This window comes from Ictalurus furcatus, chromosome 24 (assembly GCF_023375685.1).
Source record: "Ictalurus furcatus strain D&B chromosome 24, Billie_1.0, whole genome shotgun sequence".
NCBI lineage: Eukaryota > Metazoa > Chordata > Actinopteri > Siluriformes > Ictaluridae > Ictalurus > Ictalurus furcatus.
Window position 1 is genome coordinate 4,981,199 of NC_071278.1, and position 22,615 is coordinate 5,003,813.

Genomic DNA, 22,615 nt, shown 5'->3' on the forward strand with positions numbered 1-22,615 from the left:
TCCGGAGGTTGAGTGTTTCAGTACAATGCGTGATGAACCCCCCCAAATGGGGGCATCATCAATGGCTTGAATCCGGTGTGGTGTGATTAGTGGACAAATGGAGATGTTGTGCTGCTGTATGGTGGTCTGGTCAATGAAATTCCCCGCCGCTCCTGAGTCAATCAGGAGCAATAAACACGATAAAGGCTTGGATAACGTCAGAGAAACTAGTCAGCTGAACGTTTACTTTGCAAGGTTTGTATGCATCCAAAGTCTCTTTTAAGCTATGGTGAGAGGGCGAAGTGATTGGCTGCAGGTGTGTGTAATCAGAACTCTGGGGAAGGTGAGCGCATGCGTGTGTGGGAGGTGTAGTCCTCAGCGGCCAAGTTAGACATGGGTGTTGCTTCTCGGGAAACGAGTCATGGCTGGGCTGAGATATGACATGCATGTGTTCACTTAAATCATAACGTTCTGTACTTTTTCAATACCTGTTTATTCCTCGCCACGACTCATCTTCTAGGGTTCGGCTGAATATGAAAAGCAGCAGGATGCGCACTGGCGTCGTTTTAAACGAGAGATGTCCTGCGATATGCAGTGTGCTCTGCATTCGAAAAGTGATTTGAAATGAAAGAAATGAGGAATAGATTGAATCACTGTGTATCAGGCACAGCTTGATATATTTAGATTTGTGTGGAAAAGAGTAACTGACCGTCTAATTAAACTCTCGGTCATACCGCGTAGTGGTCACCCGCAGTGCACGTTACGCGGTCAATACCGTTTGTTTATCGAGCGCATGTTACTTTACTGTATTTGCACTGATGACATTAATATGATGCTATAAGAAAGCACTGGGATTTAGGAGATGGAGGAGCGCTACTTCTTTCATGGGTGCCAATTTTTATATTGTGTTCTATTTTAAACGCCATGTTACAGAGAAACTGGAAAACGAACAGTTCTCCGTCCTGAAAGCTAAAAGTTACAGCTGTACCTCTGACTGTTACCAAGTAGCAGTGACACTGGAGACTCCTTTCACGCATATTAATAAACATCTCACAATAACATTTAAATAACATTTTTAAGTCCAGGATACAGGAAAGTGTCTAAACCAGCAAACACATTTTATGATCAAACATATTTACACAGCAGACTGAAGGAATATACTTTTACAACAAATAAAGGAAATGGTTTCTCTATAAAGCAGTGTGACGCTATATTGCATCATCATCATCATCATTACACCATGCTATGATTTATATTTCCATCCAACTACAGTGCTGAAGCTCAGTTCTACTTTCTGTTCAATGTAAGCCGAATACGAGACTCGCTGCTTTAACCCCTGGCTATAATTAGTTTGTGTTTTGGTGGGTGAATGTACAACAGAACTAGAAAGGCTCATCTAACCCAGCTCATGTGGCAGTTCATGGCACAGCACAGCCAGAGATGTAGCTAATCCTGAGCGCCAGGAGAGTGAAAAGGCGGCGCCGATGGCCAGGCCATCTGCAACGTTATGAATGCTGTCGGCTATTGTAATTATATACAGAAGGAGGCGCTGCTCTGGATGGGAGGAGAGAGGAAAAAATGAGGAGCATGCTATGATCTATGCAGCCCTACCCATTTCTACGGTATAACTATCCACATGTAATTATCTGTGTGATCATCTGCCTGCTTGACTCAGCATGACTCAGAGTGACGCAGTAGTGGATCGTTACCTCTTGTGCGAGGGGCTGCTTCTGAATCTGGGAAGGACTTTTTTTCCCCATCTACCTGCAAGCAAAGAAAAAGCCACATGTCTTACTGAGACAAGACTGCTATTCACTCAGCAGGATCACTGCCAGAGGAAAAGGTCTTGAACCCAAGGAGTGTAATTCTTGAAGAAAAAGGACGCTCTGTGAGTGAGTCACAGCACAATGAGCTAAAACATTCGGTCTTACTGACAACATCTCTGGTACAACAATGGGTTGTTTTTTGTCTACCACAGTGTTGCTCGAATCAGAACGTTCTTTTCCTCTAACAGCTCGTACAGTAGTTCCAGCTGTAACATCAATCACGGGTTTATATTAATGAATGTGCTTGTTCTAATACGTTAACATTTCTATAATAACAACTCATAATATGGACTAGTATGGCAGACGCTCCACATAATCTAAGGCTAATAATAAGAAAGAAAAAAAGATCATCATTTATATGGTGAAGCTTTCTGTAACACAGTTATATTCGTGTAACTTTTATGGAAGGACTCTCCAGTGACAGCACTTTGTAGGGGTAAGCACTTAGCACTTACTTCCAACAGAGAAAAGAGAGAAAATTATATTTACAAACTACTAAGTAGTTATTTAGCATATTCAGATTTAATTGGCATAGCTTTACATTTGCATTAATCATTTAATTTGAAAATGCACTTAAAATGTAGTGAATAACAGTATAGAAGTACAGAAATATCTGTATAGCTCGTCTGTGTTTTTGGCTGTTTGCCAGAATTCAGCCACAGCAACATCCTAAGGGTTTCCCCAAAATGCCCCCCCCCAACTTTCTCTCTCTCTCTCTCTCTCTCTCTCTCTCTCTCTCTCTCTCTCTCTCTCTCTTTCTCTCTCTCACACACACACACACACACACACACCCATTCCACGTTCACTATACAAGCCTGTTTCTAAAGCTACAGGCGGCAGCCCATGTGCTATTCCACGAAACTAGGTCCATCTATTTTATAGTTTCTATATCTGGAGACAGATCTGTCAGTAAGTCATTAAAAATAACAGCCATGCTGTCAGCTAATAAAATGTTAAATTACTTTTATTTCAGAGCAAGTTATTACTATATTATTATCCTACTTTCAATGGGAGTGCTTTAATTATACGTTTAGATTTTATTTTATACTTCTGATTAGTGAACATGTTCAGCACTCCCGCTTGCTTTCCCGCTCCTTTGTGTCACAGCTCAGTCAGATCAGAACTGAATTTCCCAAGATGCAACACTCACTTCTCATGCACGCATGCGCTCACCATCCCCGGAGTTCTGATCAGACACACCTGGCACCAATCACACACCTCGAGTGGTCTTTTCTGAGCTAAACCTTGGATAAACCCATCAGTGAGCTGTGAATGTAGGATTAGGGGCTTTGCTCCACTTCTCCTAACTGAATGCAAATGGAGACTGAACTGTGAGTTGTGGGTTAAATAAATCCTTTTATCGCGCTTGTCAATATTGGAATTAATCATTCAATGGTCATTGTGTGTGTGAGAGAGAGAGGTATTTTGAAGACTGTTTACAGGTATTTTGACTGCCCTGTTTACAGGTATTTTGACTGCCCTGTTTACAGATATTTTTCAAAATGTGGGTTGTACCCCTCCAACATTCCTGTCCACGTGAACAGCATTTTCACAAATATCTCTGCCCACACCAAAACACTCACATGAGCATGCCAGCCCAGTAGATGGCGAAGTATTCTGTCACGAACCTCGAATCGGCACGGAAGCAGAAGCGGGCGGCAGGTGTAGAGCGTGGTATCGGGAAGTTCAAGAAACGTAGTCGTAAGACAGGCAATGGTCAAGCGTTCAGACGAACAACACAAACGGGGTCAGGCAGAGAGCGTAGTCGAAATCGGAAACAAGGGTCGAGGATAACGAGAAGACTAACTAACTAGATCGGCTTGGTAACGCAGAGAAACGAGTTGACTGAACGTATACTTCGCATTGACTCGAGGTGAATGACATCCCTAAGTACTAGCGGTGAGAGTGTGTGTGTGTGTGATTGGTGCCAGGTGTGTCTGATCAGAACTCCGGGGATTGTGAGCTCATGCGTGCATGAGAAGTGAGTGTTGCATCTTGGAAAATTGAGTTCTGATCTGACTGAGTTGTGACACTTTGGGATTCCATGGATTCCAGTTTGTCCCCCTTCTCTCGTTTCCTCTCGCTCTGGCCCAAACTTTCCCTGTCTCGTATTTCCTCTTAATGAAGCCGTGTCGAGTAAATGTCTTACCAGGTCTGCTTGTGATGTGGAGAGATTGCTCTTTTTCTCTCTCTGGTACATCTGCAGGACTTTGTCATGGTCACAGTGGTGTGGCTCGTCGTCCTCCTGAAGCGGAAACACAGCAAGATTGGAGAAAGGGTTGTGAGTTTATGATGATAGTGATAGTGGCAGGCAGTCAGACGGTTCTGTCTCAACCAGGACATCAGGTCAAGCTCCACGGCTTACGATTTAACTACATGGATGAATTGCCCCTTAATAAACTTCCTGAAAGGAAGGCTTTACAGAAGCAATATTCACACGTTGCAAAAGTGGCCTAAATCTGATTTATGTGATAGTGTGAACATGCTGAATCGATTTCAATTCCAATTTGGGTGACTTCCATACGTAGTCATATGTAAACGACTACATATGGAATACTATGTATACTATGAATAACGTGACCTCATTCTGTACAGTCAGATCAGCTACTCGTTCATTATAATTTCATGCCACATATACTGAACGTCTTATAGCAATAGACAGCATGGCAATTTGACCTCCTCACTCTTGTATGATTCATTCAGCCAGCCTCAATTACACATCACCGTCAACAGTTGCTAGTGTTGCCTCTGTTCTAAATCTAAATAATGCTTTTTAGCCATTTTTTGTGTAATATACACTTGCAATCAAAATTTTTTTTTAACTTTAGTACTTAGTAGAGCACCCTTTTGCTGTTATGACCTGCTGCAAATGAGATGCATAGCTTCTGGCAGCGTTCCTGAGGAATCTTATCCCGTTCCTCATGAGCAATGGAGTCCAGTTCAGTAATATTCTTGGGTTTGCGTGCTGCACCCGCCTTCTTCAAATCTCACCAGAGACTTTCTCTGGGGTTCAAGTCAGGTGACTGTGATGGCCCTGTAGAATCTTCCTGGACTTCTGCAATCAAGCCTTGGTGGAATTTGAGGTATGCTTGGGATCATTGTCCTGCTGGAAGGTCCAATGATTCCCAAGCTTCAGCTTCCTCACAGACGGCATGATGTTTTCTCCTAGGATTTCCTGATACTTCAATTAATCAATCTTGCCTTCCACCTGCTGAAGGTTTGCAGTGCCAGAGGATGCAAAGCAGCCCCAGAGCATCACCGAGCCTCCACCATGCTGTGGACAGTGTTCTTTCTTCATTCTTCTTTCTCCAGACATTACGTTAATCGATCGTGGTGAAAAGTTCCAGTTTTGTTTCATCGCTCCACATAACAGAATCCCAAAACTTCTGTGGCTTATTTATATGATTTTGAGAGACTTTTTGTGCTTTTGGATCAGTAGTGGTGTACGTCTTGGAGTTCTGGCATGGAAACCTTCTGCGTTTAGTAGACGCCTTACTGTGCTCATAGAAACCTCAGTGCCTGTTGCCTCCAAGTCTTGCTGCAGGTCTTTTGCAGTCACTTGAGGGTTTTTCACAACCTGCCTTCTCAGAAATCTGCTTGCAGACATTGATCGCTTCCTTTTTCTGCCCTGTCCAGGTAGTGTATTTCATGTGTTCCAGCACTCACAACAGCACAAATATGCAAAACAGGTGCAAAACAAGCCCTTGATTAGTTGCAGCAGGTGTGCTTGATACAACACCTGTTTTGTATATTTGTGTTGTTGTGAGGGATTCTATTCAGGGGGTTGAGTAATTTTTAAACTGGAGAAATCATTATAAGTTACATTTTTTGTTGAATTTGGGGAAACCACTTGAAGCATTCCTTGTGTTGAACTATTTCAATTACTTTTGTTTTATTTGTTCATCGCAAACAGCTTTTGCTTTAAAAAGTCTTTACATTTTGATTATAAACCTGACTTGCAATGGGGGTTGAATCATTTTGATTGCAACTGTAGGCTATGCATTTAATAAACCTCACAATTAGCAACTTACTTCATGGTGATGAGAGTGTTTGTTTTTGTGAGTGATGATTGAGAAGATGGTCTCCATCAGGTAGAAGTAATAGATCCCTCCCAAAAGCACCAGTAGTTTAAAGATGTGCGTATGTGCATGTTCACTCGCTCCGTTGCTGTGCACATGTATCCCCAAGAACTACACACACACACACACACACACACACACACACACACACAGACAAAAAACATGACATGGCTATCAAATTATAACCCTGACGATGCAATTACCTCTAACCAAAACTCTGTATTTTCCCCTGTTTCCCCCAAAAGCCCTGAAAAGCAATTTCAGCCTTCCGTTCAATTAGACGCTGCTCCTTTTTCCTGCCGTAATCCTGTTATTTCTCACTCATGCTGTTGACACTGCGTGACAGGTTGCCTGTTATGTTCTTATGACAAGCATCAGGACGGAAGAAGTTGCGGAGGCGTTATTGCCGGGAGAGGCGGCCCCGGGGAAATAAGAGGTAGGAAATCTCATACGGGCCCCGTGAACGATTCTCCCGCAGTGAAATGGACGAGAGTGATCAGGCTGGGCTCTGAGGTGGGAAACAGTTCGGCAGCAGTCGTGTGGAGCTGCGATGCTTTTTTGTCTCACCTACAGGAAAAAAGCATTAACATTAAGAAGAATCAGGCATTTGAGTGGGACGGAGCGAGCTGGTGTTTAGAGCTTGAGCTCGAATCAAGTGTTCACTGCAGTCTTATTTAATTGGTCACAGATTTAAACCACACACATCCAACATGTCTTTCACTCATTATGTCTCCACTGATTTAATATTATCTTAAATCTGTGTCCAGTCTCATCATTGCTGCATGCACTTAGTTAAGAGTGTTGTGGGATACTTACAAAGAATAATTGTGTAAATGAGATTTCTGCATGCACTTACAGCATTGTTCTTAACAGCGATGGTGAGTAAACTCAAACTGTCACACATATTCATAATTACGCGTATTAATAACCTTTCTGCATCATAACTATAATATACCTTGTCATTACTTTGAGACATCATTCTGAGAAACTTTCATTACATAATAAATTATTTTTGTCCGGTAGTTGCAGAAAGCTTCTTTAGCAAGGCAGTGGTCGTCTTGGAGGTGTGTTTGGGGTCGTTATCATGCTGGAATACTGCCCTGCGGCCCAGTCTCTGAAGGGAGGGCATCATGCTCTGCTTCAGTATGTCACAGTACACGTTGGCATTCATGGTTCCCTCAGTGAACTGTAGCTCCCCAGTGCCAGCAGCACTCATGCAGCCCCAGACCACAACACTCCCACCACCATGCTTGACTGTAGGCAAGACACACTTGTCTTTGTATTCCTCACCTGGTTGCCGCCACACACGCTTGACACCATCTGAACCAAATAAGTTTATCTTGGTCTCATCAGACCACAGGACATGGTTCCAGTAATCCATGTCCTTAGTCTGCTTGTCTTCAGCAAACTGTTTGCGGGCTTTATTGTGCATCATCTTTAGAAGAGGCTTTCTTCTGGGACGACAGCCATGCAGACCAATCTGATGCAGTGTGCGGCGTATGGTCTGAACACTGACAGGCTGACCCCCCACCCCTTCAACCTCTGCAGCAATGCTGGCAGCACTAATACATCTATTTCCCAAAGACAACCTCTGGATATGATGCTGAGCACGTGCACTCAACTTCTTTGGTCGACCATGGCAAGGCCTGTTCTGAGTGGAACCTGTCCTGTTAAACTGCTGTATGGTCTTGGCCACCGTGCTGCAGCTCAGTGTCAGGGTCTTGGCAATCTTCTTATAGCCTAGGCCATCTTTATGTAGAGCAACAATTCTTTTTTTTCAGATGCTCAGAGAGTTCTTTGCCATGAGGTGCCATGTTGAACTTCCAGTGACCAGTATGAGGGAGTGTGAGAGTGATGACACCAAATTTAACACACCTGCTCCCCATTCACAACTGAGACCTTGTACCACTAACAAGTCACATGACACTGGGGATGGAAAATGCATAATTGGGCCCAATTTGGACAATTTCACTTAGGGGTGTACTCACTTTTGTTGCCAGCACTTTAGACATTAATGGCTGTGTGTTCAGTTATTTTGAGGGGACGGCAAATTACACTGTTACACAAACTGTACACTCACTACTTTACATTGTAGCAAAGTGTCATTTCTTCAGTGTTGTCACATGAAAAGATATAATCAAATATAATATTTACGAAAATACTCCTGTACCTGTACTCACTTTTGTGAGATACTGTATACACACACACACACACACACACACACACACACACATATATATATATATATATATATATGCATATATGCATATAAATGACAGTCACGATGACACGTATGCGTAATTGATGTGTTATTTTGCTCATTTGAATAGCGTAAGATCCTGGCAACCTCTGGGCCCCCATCTGAGGTCAACTTCGCGGCCTCAGAGCTGCATCCCGAGACCTACGGGGAGGTCTCAGCTCTGGAGCTCCAGCCCGAGGGCAACTTGGCGACCTCAGAGCTCCAGCCAGAGAACCGCAGGGAGGTCTCTGCCGCTGAGGAAGCTGTCCCGCTGCCCTGTCCTGCCGAGGAAGATGTCCCGCTGCCCTGTCCTGCCGAGGAAGCTGTCCCGCTGCCCTGTCCTGCCGAGGAAGCTGTCCCGCTGTCCTGCCCTGCCGAGGTAGCTGTCCCACTGTCCTGTTCTGCCGAGGAAGCTGTCCTGCTGTCCTGCCCTGCCAAGGAAGCTGTCCCATTGTTCTGTCCCGCAGAGGACGTCCCTCCGAGTTCCAGCCCCGCAGAGGACGTCTCTCTGCTTTCCTGCACCGCTGAGTACGCCGCTCTGTTTGACTGCTCCGCTGAGTACGGCATTCCATTGCCCAGCCTCCCGGTCCCGCTAAGGACGTTGACCAGCCTTCCGGTCCCGCTGGGGACGTCGCCCAGCGTTCCAGTCCCGCTGAGAACGTCGCCCCGAGCTTCAGTCCCACTGGGGGTGGCCGTCCCACTGGGGTGTTTATAGTTAAAGGAGAACTGTTTGAGTTAAGTTTCACGCTCTTGCTTGAGTTAGAGTTTTATGTTTAGATCTGGTTTCCTGCCTCCTCGTGTGTTTATTTAAGTGGCACAATAAAGACTGCTCTCCTGTGCTTACTTTCTGTCTCCAAGTCCTGTTACGTAACAACAGCAGCTCATTCAAACATTAAAAAATGTATATAAAATTATGATTCAAATGAAATTTTACAAGGGAACGAGGGAAAACAATAAATGAATAAAAAAGTACTAAATAGATTTTAACATGTATTCAGCCACTCTAAATATCATTGTGACTTTGTTTATCGTGATAATGTGCACAGACGGACTGCCTGACTTGAGTCTCATTTATTTGTTTCATGTTGAACGATTTAAATTACAACCTGAAGGGTAATACTAGCCAGCTAGCTATATTTAACACCATACTTGATTAACTTTATCAGGTATGTAACAGCAGTTTTGAACCAGAAAATATTCAGGAGATTCAGGGTGGAATACACTAAAAAGAAAAGGGCAAGTTGTACATAAACAGGATCATTAAAATGACTCAGTGTTGTAAATGCTAATCCACAAATGTAACGAAATGCATCTACTTTCTCGCTTCTACGATACGTTCAACATATTGTACAGTTTCTGAATGTCAAATAAATGTCACACGCCATAAAACTGTACAAACCGATCATTTCCTCTGGCTCTCTCACCATGGGAAGGAGGTGGAACAGAGCGTCACCCGTAGGCGAGCCCACGGAGAGGCTAATGCAGAACTGAATAAACAGTTGGACCAGGCTGCTGCAGGAACTACACGATCCCGAACATGGCCGTCAGACAGATCACCGCATTGGCCAGGGTGGCGTACACGTATCCTGCAGAGAGGAAGCATTTCATCTTTTAATCCTGGATGAAACTGTAGATAGAAATGCAGTAGATGCTTGAAATTATAATCGAGACAATCAATGTATCCTCTTTACTAGTGGGATGAAATACTCTAAACCATGTATGAAATGATTTCTGCTTATCTTAATTCCATTTCAAACCATACAGATTTTCAAAAGTGAAATTCAAGAATCTTTCCAGTACGTCTAAGTTTGGTCATCAAAATTAGTGCACATTACCTGGGGAAGTGCCCCCCCCCCCCCCACCCAGTATAACTCAAATGATGTCATGCATGCTGAAAAGAGAAGAAAAAAAAAGTAGCTACATTTCGAACTAGAAGGAGTTGAATAAACTTAGGTTCTGATTCTTAATGCTAGCTAGTTAGCTAAAGTTATGCTAACTGTCAGTTTGGTTCTAGTTTATTTAGCTCAAATTATACGCAGCTCTCAAGATGTTCTTCCATTCAGGATTTGGTATTTGCTTGTGAAAAAGCTGCTAACGTCATACTCCGCTGAGAAAACTTTTTTGGCACTGCAGCCTCTTGGACACAAAACTTGAGGAAAGCCTAAAGACATTTTGAAACTATAAAAATCATTTTTAATTAAACATTAGTAAGTCCAATATAACAGGGGAAAAAAAACAAGTATATTATTCACAAAAATCCACAAGACAAAAGAAGACATCATGCAAGACTACAGATGCCACAGTAAGGACACTGCACAACACTGAGTGGAACTACGTATGGACTGAAAGTATGACGTGACATTCGTTTATAAAAATGTTTTTAAAACGTATCGTTGGGAAATTGCTGTGGTATAAGAGGAATAAAACACTTCAGGACAGGATGTTATAGGAAAATAAGCAACAGTTTGGGTGGTAACAGTAACACCAGTTAAAGCACAGTTTCCTAAAGTTTCTGCTCCATTGGAATACAAGAAATGCATTATGAAATATCAGTTTGGATGATCAAATCCGTACAGGATTTTGCTGCGGCTTTTTTTTTTAGTTTTTTGTTATTTTATTTGTGGAAAACTACTTGAATTGGTGAAATCGCGATCGTCTTTCACAGTGATGTTTGTTGGTAAACGAGACCTTTTAGCTGTACCATGTTCAACGCACATGAATCAAAAAGGGCTTTGGCTGAATGCCAGTTGTGATGATGTCACATCACGCGTCTTGGCCCAAATCTGCGGTAATTTTGAAAAATTTCAAGCTTCTCCGAATATCAGGGAGTTTTCTTGATTTTGCGGTCAATTCTGCTATCGTAAAAATCCTGGAGGGACTGATTATCGGTCCAAATCATAGGTAAGCCTGATATTTTTTAAAACAATTATCTCCTGATTATTGATATGATTCGGATATTATTCGGATATGCCTCCCTTGTTTTGCGTTTAACCAGAATTTACTGTGAAGGCATGACATTAGTAGAGACTTACGCTCTGTGGTGCTGAGGGAGTCGGACACCACTGTCGGGGGTTTGGTCTCAGTACAGGCTTTACTAAGGAGCTGCTGGGTCAGAGCTGGGCTCAGCCGAGTGAACTGATCTCTGTCCAGTCCTGAGCTGTTCATCTGGTAGATCTTCAACAACTCCTCGGCACGGAAACAGAACTGTACGCAATGAAATAATAATAATAATAATAATAATAATAATAATAATAATAATAATACACATAGATGAAAGTCAAAAAACATTTTTTTTTTTAAAAAGTCAATTTTTTTGTATTCCCCAGAAGCACATATGTTCTAAATAAAGTAAATAAATAATATAGTAATGATAATAATAATATCCATTATCATTACTTATTTTGTACTTCATAAGTAACTTTATAGTGCTACACTGAAAGATTAAACAAAGTAATAATGAAAACACATTCATGAAACTACAAATCTATGAAAATGAAAATTTTTATTAAACACAATAAAATGAAAGACCCATATATTACAAAAAAAAAAAAAAAAACACCCAAAGAGCTAATGATCTCAGTTACACTGTAACACGTGTTTAGAAGTGGCATAAGAAAAAAAAAAAAGTGCAATAAACAAGACTTTATACATGATTATAAATATTCAGGATTAAATATTAAAAAGTAAATAAGCATATAAATCTGATATTAAAGTAAATGAGAAAAACATTAGTACAAAATGGATGAACCGGAAGCCATGTCAGAACCCGGAGCATAATATCATGCTCATCACCACTAAATTACGTTTCCTTTGCCCTCGACAAAACGCACTTCATTTATATTTCTGTCATGTACATAAATTTCCCATGTGACCACACAGAGCCAATGGCACACGCTCTGGAAGCACTTTATCATTGCCCACTTACACTTGATCTGTACGCAGCTGGACGTCTGCGCTTATAATAGCTACGTTTAGGATTTGGATCAGCCAAATCAAAGCAGCTTGATCAGCGTGGCACGTTTTGCCAGGGTTTCAGCTGGCCGTGTAATGACCGACGCTGACGTGCCAAGACTAAGAGGCGACGGCGATGGGGCTGAACGACCCTGGACGTAATTACTCCAGTGGCTCAGTAATTACCATGTCCCAGCTGTTGTTGGAGGCCCGAGGCTCATCGCGACTCTGCCTGAGGCCCTCTTCATCATGTTGGACGAGTCTCATGTCTTCATTATGGGCCCTGTGGCTGTGGTCATGCTCATGGTCATTAGCATTATTCTGTCCCAGGTTCAGAGCTCCCATCAACCTGTCGAGGTCTGTATAGAAATATTGTTAAACAAAAGCATGAGCTTGTTACACAGTGTACATTACAATTAGGGATGCACTGAAATTTCAGTGAAATGTTCATTTTTGGGGGCTAAAATGATTTGATTTTGTTAAATTGGCTGCTGGAAAGTTTTCAAATCACCCAAAGGCTTTTTCATTACAACATTACCTCTCAAATCCCGGTGCGTATATGTGCAGACCACATAATTGTTTATGCATAGTCGTCGTTCATGATAGTAACAGGTTGCTTTGCTCTTATTTAACATGAAGTGGTCATACCTTGAACAGTGATGTGATCTGGGCCAAAGTGGTTGAATATGTAATCCAGGAAGAAGTCCTCTGCAGGAAGGCTGTGAGAGGTGATGCAGTCTCCCAGTAAGACGTGGTAGAGTAGAACACCGAACACAGTATGGAGGTCAGCGTGAGGGTCAGCGTGATGGTGGTCTCCGTCAGGCAGAGTCACTTCGCTCTCTTTCAGGATGTCAGTCAGAGTGAGGCAGTGCTGCAGAAGTGACAAACATTACCAACAGCATTGGGGGCCAATCATTTTTCAGAACATGCTTTGGGCCATACATACATCATTTATACATCAGTGGTGGACAAATCACATTTATTACGTGCCACTGCTGTACTAAGTCTGATGTATTTGGCGTTATCTGAGTCTGGCTAGCATCTTTATTTCCTGGATATATTTAACCATGCGTGTGACTGTCAATTATAGCACTGGACTTTACCTTGCATAGTTTTGTTAGTCTTTCCACATATCTGTATGTTCCTGGTTCTGACAAGATTGCCTGTCATTTGTTTACGCTACAGATCTTCAGTCAGTCAGATCACACCGACCGTGGCTGATGTGTGTAGTGCAGCAGGTGGTGAGATTCAGAAGCGTGTGCTATAGCTCCAGCATTGAGGTGCAAGACATTACCTTGTTGCACGTTATGTTTAAGCCTAGCTACATACCAAATGAAACCTTTTGTTTTGCGAAAGTTGGGTTTATTTTCTTTTTCTGGTTATTGAACATACTTGTCCTCTTCCAGCTAACATATTTTAGTGCTTTACCAATGTCAAATGCAGAGTGAAAAAAAAAGTGTAAACTAGACCTTGAAGTTCCTCTATTTAATAATTGTAAATGTGCTAACATTTACAGCTGTTAGTACTAGAATGAACCACTAACACTGTGCAGGAAATGACCTCACTGCCCCAGGAAGTTCCTCTTACTTGATGTGTACTGGTATATAATCAGGAACTCGAACAGTGAACGGATAGCTCTGGATTTGGGTTAGGTACCCAAAGTAATGGTTTCAGTCTGCTTACATTTTTCTGACCCTGAAATTAGCTTCAACAACTCTGTCTCTTATGCTTAAATTACAACTAATGAGACGTTCTTAAGGCGTTTTCACGCATGTCTCATCTGGAGCGCTTGTTTCGGAACCTGGTGCATTTTCTCCCTGGGTTCGGTTTAGACCTATATGAAAACGGCAATCGTGGGATGACGGACCAACTAACCAACTTGTACAGCAATGCTTAATTGGAATTGTATTACGTGAAAAAAAAAAAAAAAAAAACATGTTTGTTTTGCTAATGGCTTGCAACATGAAACACGGTTTAACTTGGACCAAAGACAAGATAAAATGCCTCATTGAAATTTGGTCTGACGAACATATTTCTGAACAACTTTCAAAAAACGTAGTAACACACCAGGGTTTACAAAGTGTTTAGCAAGCATGTGAATGAGATGGGCTTTAATTCCTCTGTGGAACATATAAATTAGACCGCTATGGACAGAACCGCAGAACATAAACAGGTGCACTCTGACCAATGAGAGGACAGTTTACTTACATGTGACTTGCATAAAACATTGTGGTACACTTGTGAAAACGAACCAAGCCAAGGAGAAAATACAACACTGTAACAATTTCAATCCCCGTTTCAGAATAAAGCACAGATCTACAGGTCTGAAATCGCCCTTAGTGGGATAAATTTTAAGGGGGAAAAAAAAACTTTCAGTTTTGGGTTAATTTCATCTGTATTATGGCTCATAATTTCAATCGAGGTAATAATAACAGTATTTAGATTTGTTACTTTACCCCTTATATTTACCCCATTGTGATGTTCAGGTATATAATGCTCTTCGATATCATGTAAGAGCTCATCCAGGCTGTGCTCACTGTGGTCCAACAGCATGTGGATAAAGCGTCTCGTCTCCTGTTCCCAGCGTCCCTCTGTGATGGCCGTGCAGGTGTTCGAGGGGGAGCTGAGCAGCAGAGAGAATCCAGCAGCCAACCTGAAGAAACCCTCCACCTGCACACCACTGGAGCTGGAGTAGTTGCTCACCAGCTGCCCTACACTCTCCTCCAACAAGCACTACACACACACACACACACACACACACACACACACACACAGAATGACGACCTAAATTACCCATGAGTTCACTGACAATCTGTATTGTAATACTGTGTGGCTTTTCTAAAGGCCTGGTGACTGAGCAATGATCTGAACAGATGATGATCTGTACTAAAGCATTCTCAGTGGTCAAATATAAACAAAGGATTCAATCGGAATGAACGAGACTGGACTGTGAGAATCATAGAGTGGGGAGGATTTTATTAGTGATTTGTCTAAGTGTACAATGTGTCAGTATAGAGAAACTGTTTTATAATTATAAGTTAATAACCATCATAATAATATACTCTTAAAAAAGTACTTGTGGACCTTTAAAACAAACGAACAAACAACGAACAAAAAAACAAAAGAAAAAACAAACAAACAAATATACATATATATATATATATATATATATATATATATATATATATATATATATATAAATAAATAAAAATAATTAATAATTTGGACACACCTGTACTTAAAAAAACACACGTTTATCCACTATTATATACTACTAGTGAAAACATTAACACAATGTTATAGCAAATATGGAATTATGTATTCAGCAAGAAAAGCATTAAGACAAACCTACTTTTTTTTGTGTCAAAATATTTAAACTGGTAACTGAGTATCCAGGGAAGTCTTTTAACATAGAACACTAGTCCATAACTAGTCCATAAGGTATAACTTTGTACATTATATTAGTTTTTATATTAAATGTACATTTAAGGTAGTCTATATTTACTTTCCCAAATGAAAGTTCTACAAAAGGTTTACACATGTTTAAAACACAATGTAAGACCTCTGAAAGCGTTAAAAGTGAAAAAAAGACAAGCAGGTCTTGAGCAATCCAAGCGGACAAAATCAAAAGCTATAACTCTCTCTCTCTCTCTCTCTCTCTCTCTCTCTCTCTCTCTCTCTCTCTCTCTATATATATATATATATATATAAAACTCTCTCTCTTTCTCTCTCTTATATATATATATATATATATATATATATATATATATATATATATATATATATATATATATAAAATACAATCTGAGGTTTAGAAAAGAACAATGAATGATTTCATAATCCTCTCTGCCAATCCTGATCTTTCTTTTGTTTCTAAATAATGAACATCAGATGAAGAAATGTTATAGAAATGTTATAGTTCTATGTTATAGAAATGAAGAAATGTTATATATTTATTTATTTATTTATTTATTTATTTATATAAAACCCGGAGACAGCAGGCGAACCACCTTGATGTACACGTCCTCCGGAGCAGCTCGAGAAACACAGAGCAAAGCGAGACAAAATAACAACATAACCCTCACACTTAGCATGACTGCTCACTTTGTTTTGTGTTTTATTTTATTTCAGTTTTTTCTTTAGCTTCCTCCAGACTGACAGAGGCAGGTTTTTAGAGAAGGGCCAGGTGGATGGAACTGGAATAAAGTTGGTTGGACGTTCGATATTCGCAGATATTCGGAAATTAAGGGACCGCCTCTAAAGTTACATACATTGTAACAAAACTTTGTTTTACAAAACATTGTAACATCCAATTGTTATACACGATGCTAACTTCAATAGCATTTGAAGGGAATGACTTACAGTCACAAAACCAACTGGAAAGTGTTCACCTAGGTGTCAGCAATGATGCACACCTCATTAAATTGTACAACATAAAGAAAAACAAAGAGTTTATCTTATAATAAACTTTGACACAGTTCTTATGAATTTGTGGAGCATTAAATCCTCATTAAATCCTCATTAATCCTCGTTAATCCTCATTAAATTGTATGACATAAAGAAAAACAAAGAGTTTATCTTATAATAAACTCTGACATAGTTCTTATGAGTTTGTGGAGCAGAATGTTGATTTACTTCAGTCTTGTAAGAACCCTGGGGCGTACCTAGACAACAAACCAGAATGGAGCGGGTAAATTGAGGCTACACATAGGAAGTGTCAGAGCAAACTTTACTTTATGTGGAGGCTCAGGCTCTTCAATGTTTGTTCAATGTAGATTATGCAAATAGTGTATTGAATATGATTAATGGATTTAGATGTATGTGTTTTGTTTGTTTGTATGTATGGCTGCTGTGGTGAAACAATCTCCCATGGACAACAAAAAAACATTACCTTATCTTGTCTTATGTAGATGGCAAAAGACGTTGTTGGTGCGTTTCCAAATATCCCTTGCCATTTGACTATAAACTCATCCAAGGAGCGCATGGAACATCTGCGACTGACAATGGCAAAGGTTTTTTTTGTTCATGCATTGTAGGGTTAAATATCAAAAATCTAAAAGGTGTTTCTCATACCTGACACCTGGATGAACACTTTCCAGTTGGTTTTGTGACTAAGTCATTCCCTTCAAATGTTACTGAGCTTTAAATAATGGTATATTTTGTGTATGGGCCCATTCTGCAGTGAAATTCATGTCTAATTTATATATGATTTAATAGTTTATTTTATTAAATATCAAAAATATAAAAGGTGTTTCACATACCTGACACCTAGATGAACACTTTCCAGTTGGTTTTGTAGCTGTACATCATTCCCTTCAAATGGTATTGAAGGTAGAAACGTGTTTAACAATGTCGTATGTAAATTTAGAGACGGTCCCTTAATTTCCGCATATCCGCGAATATCGAACGTCCAACCAACTTTATTCCATTTTTGTGATGCACTGGATGACTGATTTGTCTCTGTTCATGCATGTTCCCTTGGACGTGTGCGTCAGTCCGGTTCCACCATATACACTTACATTACATATACATCTAATTAGCTTATCTTGCTGCCTATGAAATAAACAGGAACGCCATTCTTGCTGTGAATGAGGGTGATGTGGATATGTTGGGATTTCCAGTAGACGTCATCCTTTTTTTAACAATGTGCTGAGCATGCATTAATAGAGAAACTGGGAATTAATTGACCTTTGCCTAATTGATTCAAACCTTGTTAGCAGACTAATTAACCTCCTCGGCTACAAATATTATTAAAGTGGGTGAAAAGACTGAAGGTGCTTTTATACTGGGATGTTAAAGACAAGCAAGAACCCAGATCGTATCCTTTAACTTTAATTGAAGTAAAAAACAGGTGAAAGACAGAAGGTAAGACTTTATAATCACTTCTGTCACTGCCATTTCTTGCTATATGTCGCAAAAGGAATTGTTTATGGGTTTAAAGTTAAATCAATATGTACTGATCAAAGACTAAGGAGAATAATAAGAATAGGACATGCACATCAGTAAAAGGAAACAAAAACACTAAACAGTTGGATTTATTATTTTGGTTTCATTTCTTGTGTCAACTATTAACTTATAATAGATTAGTTCTTATACTTTTATACCGCCATTTATTCAACATTCACTGTTTATTTTAGTGGAGTCTTTTAATGTACATAATAGGCACAGTAATATAGATGTCTGGTTTATACTTCTATTGCACAAAATTATTTTGGGACATTAGTACTGAGAGATGAAAATAAAATAACCAAATTCCAGACTGCTGGACTTGTATAAGCAATACCGAATCTGTCTATGCTACTAACAGAGTTTGCAAAATAATTTTTCAAGTCATATAGAAAATGATGTAGGCTAAGATCAGTTGGCAGGGTCAGGGTTAACATTTGTACCTTTTCTTATCACATTGCCCATGTTTGGCATTGTATGATTTTCTTTATGAAGATTAGGTAGTAAAACCAGGAAATTTGGACATTTTCACTTAGGGGTGTACTCACTTTTGTTGCCAGCAGTTTAGACATTAATGGCTGTGTGTTGAGTTATTGTTACGCCATGGCGAACGCACGGCTGCAGTTCTCAGCACACAATGCTGCCCACAAACACTGCGGACGAGGACTACACTTCCCAGCCATGCCCGCGCTCGAGTTCGCTGGAGTATTGAGTATGAACACCTGTGCTGCACCAAAAGTTATAAAAGGTCTTGTTAACTTCAGCATCTCACGAAGTAAATGCTCAGCAGCCTCGTCTCTGTCGTGTACCAAGCCGTAGTTCGTATCCGCTAACCTGGTTTAGATATTAGCATTGTTTGTTGACTACGATTCTGCCTAATCCCAGTATTACCTGTTTGCCCGATCATCTGACCTTGATTTCCTGCCGTACTCCGTGTTTCGTCTGCCCCACGCACTCTGGACTGTTCGTCCGTGCTTGTCTCCGCCAAGGAATCGTAACAGACGTAATCGTTACTTCGCCCACTATGGAGGCAGCAGACACCCCAGAGTGGCAACACTACATCCTGGACCAAAACCACACGTTAGCGGAGTATCCGGATCAGATATCACAGTTACGCGCAGAGGTTTCACGTTTGAGCGCTTCTGCGTCTCCGACCGCGACGCCCTCTGCTCTAACGATGCATCCACCGCCGGCCGCCTCAACGTATGTTCAGCCACTGCTGGCTGCGCACAATCCGCCTCTGCCTATACCGGAGAGATACGCTGGGGAGCCGGAAGGATGCAAGGGCTTCCTGCTACAGTGCATGCTGTTTTTTGAGAGCCACCCAGACATGCCGGAGGTCTGTAAGCTGACCCCCTTCATGAAATTACTCTCCGGGCAAGCACTGGCATGGGCTACAGAAGAGTGGGAGCGAGGAGTCGGTGTCAGACCCTCGCTAACGGACCTCCTCGCCCGTTTCCAGTGCGCCTTTGACCATTCCCCCGATGGCTGGGAAACTGGCCACAAACTCATGCATATCAGACAAGGCTCACGTACCACGAGGGAATACACCCTGGAATTCCGCACCATCGCTGCCCGGAGTGGATGGAATGAGCCGGCACTCAAGACCGCGTTCCGCCAGGGGCTAAATCCTGAGTTATTGCAAGAGTTAGCCTGTCGGGGCGAACAGCTAACCTTCAATGACCTTGTTGACCTAGCAATACGGCTGGACTGTCTACGCCTAACCGCCCCGCGCTGTGTAGTCCATTGCCACCAGAGCCGGTCCCGCCAGCCGAACCCATGCAGCTCGGGCGTGCTCGGCCCCTCGAAGAGGAGAGGGAGAGAAGACGCCGTGAGTCACGGTGCTTTTATTGCGGCGAGGGCACTCATGTCATTCGTCAGTGCCCCCACAGGAGGCCTCAAGCGACTGAGAGGAGCACGGACAGCCAACCTCGTCGCTATCGGGTGAGTCCGAGCCAATCACATGCTTCTCATGTATTTGCTTTACCTATTGTGCTAGAGCATTCACGCCAGTCTTTTGTTCGTTCAGCGCTCGTTGACTCCGGAGTGGCCGAGAACTTCATAGATGAGAGGACTGCGCAGAATCTCGGCCTCCCCATAGGTCCCCTGCTCCGACCTCGCGAACTTCACTCCATAGATGGGTCCCCCATAGGTGGAGGAGTAATATCCCACAGCACACTGCCAATCAACATCAAAGTTAGCACCCTCCACCATGAAACCAATGTCCTATACCTCACAGTATCTACCAGACATCCCGTCATTCTCGGCCTACCCTGGCTAGCACTGCACAACCCCCAAATCTCTTGGACAGACGAACAACTTACCCAATGGTCCCCGTATTGTTTGCACAATTGTCTGAGGGGTCCCACGGTCCGTGTGGCCACCACAACTGTGGAGAGTCCCCTGTACCATTTCCCGGTCAAGGTCCCTCCAGAATATCGTGACCTCCATGAGGTGTTCAGTAAGGAGAGAGCAAGTAGCTTACCACCTCACAGACCCTACGACTGTGCCATCGACCTCCTACCCGGGGCCAGTCCACCTTGGGGCCGTGTGTACTCACTCTCCCAAGCTGAACAGCGGGCCATGGAGGAATACATTCAGGAGGTTCTCCAGCAGGGGTACATTCGACCCTCCATGTCCCCCGCATCGGCTGGCTTCTTCTTTGTAGAGAAGAAAGGAGGGGGCCTTCGTCCATGTATTGATTATCGGGGCCTCAACCAAGTGACAGTAAAGTACCGGTATCCCCTGCCTCTTGTTCCTTCAGCCCTAGAACAGCTATGGTCCCCGACCATTTTTACGAAGCTGGAACTACGTAGCGCGTACAACCTGATCCGCATTAGGGAGGGGGACGAGTGGAAAACAGCCTTTAGTACCACCTCCGGACACTATGAGTACTTGGTCATGCCGTATGGGCTCGCTAATGCCCCCTCAGTATTCCAGAATCTAATTAACGATGTCCTGAGGGACATGCTGGGGAGGTATGTCATCGCCTACATTGATGATATTTTGGTATATTCGACATCCCTAGAGGAGCACATCAAGCATGTCTGGCAAGTATTGCGTCGCCTGTTGCAATACCAGCTTTACGTAAAGGCCAAGAAGTGTGAGTTCCACCAACACACGATCTCATTCCTAGGGTATGTCATTAGCCCGAGGGGAGTCACCATGGACCAGTGCAAAACTCAAATGGTCGTGGAATGGCCCACTCCCCAAACCGTCAGGGAGTTGCAGCGTTTCCTTGGCTTCGCAAACTTTTATCGGCGATTCATTTGGGACTTTAGTAAGGTGGCGCAACCCCGGACATCCCTCCTGAGAGGTAAACCCTGGCGACTCCTTTGGACCCCAATTGCCCAGGAGGCTCTGGAGAAGCTTAAGCGGGCCTTTACCACAGCCTCATCCTCAAACACCCAGATTCCTCCAGACCTTTCGTAGTGGAGGTTGATGAGTCTGAGGTGGGAGTGGGGGCCATTCTGTCTCAAAGATTCGGAGACAAACCCAAGTTACATCCCGTGGCACTCTTTTCTCGGTAGCTGTCACCAGCTGAACGCAACTATGATGTGGGGAACCGAGAACTCCTGGCTGTTAAGCTGGCCCGAGAGGAGTGGAGACACTGGCTAGAGGGAGCCGCACACCCATTTATTATCTACACGGACCACAAAAATTTAGAGTATCTGAGAACCTCCAAACGTCTCACACCCCGCCGGGCTCGCTGGTCCCTGTTCTTTTCCAGGTTCCAGTTTACTCTGTCTTATAGGCCCGTATCAAAGAACACAAAGGCCGATGCACTGTCTCGCATCCACTCCCCGGAAGGTCGGGTGGACCAGGAAGGGTATATCTTGCCCCCTTCCTGTATCGTTGGTGGCCCCATATGCTTAGGGAGGTAAGCATATGCTTACATGCTCTACGTGTGCTCAGTCCAAGGTGCCGCTCGCTCTACCTGCCGGGAGGTTGGTACCGCTACCCACACCTGACCACCCGTGGTCCCACCTGGCCCTACATTTCATAACGGACTTGCTGGAGTCGCAGGGTAATACCGTGATACTGGTGATCGTTGATCGTTTTTCAAAATCTCTGCGCCTAATTCCACTACCGGTCATCCCATCTGCCTTTATCATGGCCGAACTCCTCTTCCAACATGTGTTCCGATACTTCGGCATCCCAGAGGAGATTGTGAGTGATGGGGTCCACAGTTCACGTCTCACGTCTAGGCCAGTTTCATGGAGAAGATGGGGGTCACCATTAACCTCACGTCCGGGTACCATCCCCAGGCCAACGGACAGGGAGAATGGGTCAACCAAGAGGTCATACGGTTCCTCCGAACCTTCTGCTCCACCAATCCAGGGGACTGGAGCCACTTCCTACCATGGGCGGAATATGCACAGAATTCGCTATGGCATTCCGCCACCCAGCTCACCCCATTTTAGTGTGTCATGGGCTACCAACCACCATTATTCCCCTAGAACACCTCCCCCACTGACTCACCAGCGGTATATGAGTGGTTCCGCCGGAGTGAACAGGTCTGGGAAGGTGCCCACCAACAACTAGTACAGGTCTCCCGCACCGCAAAACGAAAGGCAGACCGGCGCCAGAGGGAT

General features: G+C 42.9%; 1 pseudogene; it reads right to left on the reverse strand.

The window, feature by feature from the left end:
- Positions 1 to 1,375: 1,375 nt before the first annotated feature.
- Positions 1,376 to 17,058, reverse strand: LOC128600805 (zinc transporter ZIP4-like; annotated as a pseudogene).
- Positions 17,059 to 22,615: the final 5,557 nt, after the last annotated feature.